The following is a 1,315-nucleotide window of genomic DNA, read 5'->3' as shown; positions in this document are numbered from 1 at the left end:
TCACACTGGTCCACTATATTGATGATGTTATGCTGATTGGATCCATTGAGCAGGAGGGAGCAGACAGTCTGGACTTGTTGGTTAAGCATATACACATGAGAGGATGGGAAATAAATCCAACCAAAATTCAAGGGCCTTCTACCTCAGTGAAATTTTTAGGAGTTCAGTGGTGTGGAGCATGCAGAGACATTCCTTCTAAGGTGAAGAATAAGTTGTTGCATTTGGCCCCTCCCTCCACTAAGAAAGAAGCACAATGCTTGGTAGGCCTGTTTGTATTCTGGAGGCAGCACATTCCTCATCTGGGTGCATTACTACGACCCATATATCAAGTGACTTGGAAGGCAGCTACCTAAAAGAAAGGGCCCTTCAACAGGTCCAGGCTGCTGTCCAAGCTGCTCTGCCCCTTGGGCCATATGATCCAGAAGACCCGATGGTGCTTGAGGTATCAGTGGCAGATAAAAACGCTGTTTGTAGTCTCTGGCAGGCCCCCATAGGGGAATCACGGTGGAGGCCATTGGGATTTTGGAGTAAGGTTTTGCCTTCATCTGTGGACAGCTATTCTCCCTTTGAGAGACAGCTCTTAGCCTGCTATTGGGCCTTAGTGGAAACTGAACATTTGACAATGGGCCACCAAGTCACCATGAGGCTGGAGCTGCCCATCATGAGCTAGGTGTTATCTGATCCCCCAAGCCATAAAGTAGGCCGTGCACAGCAACAATCCATTATCAAATGGAAGTGGTACATACGTGATCAGGCTCAAGCAGGCCCAGAGGGCACAAGCAAGTTACATGAAGAAGTTGCCCAAATGCCTATGGTTCCTACTCCTATTACAATGCCTCCTGTTCTCAAGCATGCACCTATGGCTTCATGGGGTGTGCCCTATGACCGGTTGACTGAGGAAGAGAAGACTAGGGCTTGGTTTACAGATGGTTCTGCATGCTATGTAGGCACTACTCAAAAGTAGACAGTTGCAGCATTATAGCCAATTTCTGGAACAACCCTGAAGGACACTCGGGAAGGAGTCTTCACAGTGGGCAGAACTTCTGGCAGTGCACACGGTCATGCATTTTGCTTGGAAGGAGAAATGGCCAGAAGTGTGATTATATACTGATTCATGGGCTGTAGCCAATTGTTTGGCTGGATGGTCAGGGACTTGAAAGAAACATGATTGGAAAATTGGCTAGAAAGACATTTCAGGAAGTAATATGTGGATAGATCTCTCCAAATGGGCAAAAGATGTAAACATACTTGTGTTTCATGTAAATGCTCATTAAAAGGTGGCTTCAGCAGAAGATGAGTTCAATAATCAAGTAGA

The sequence above is a fragment of the Nannospalax galili genome, unplaced genomic scaffold (assembly GCF_000622305.1).
Source record: "Nannospalax galili isolate Female #2095 unplaced genomic scaffold, S.galili_v1.0 scaffold448, whole genome shotgun sequence".
In the NCBI taxonomy this organism is placed as follows: Eukaryota; Metazoa; Chordata; class Mammalia; order Rodentia; family Spalacidae; genus Nannospalax; species Nannospalax galili.
Note: the sequence above shows the minus strand (reverse complement) of the source record.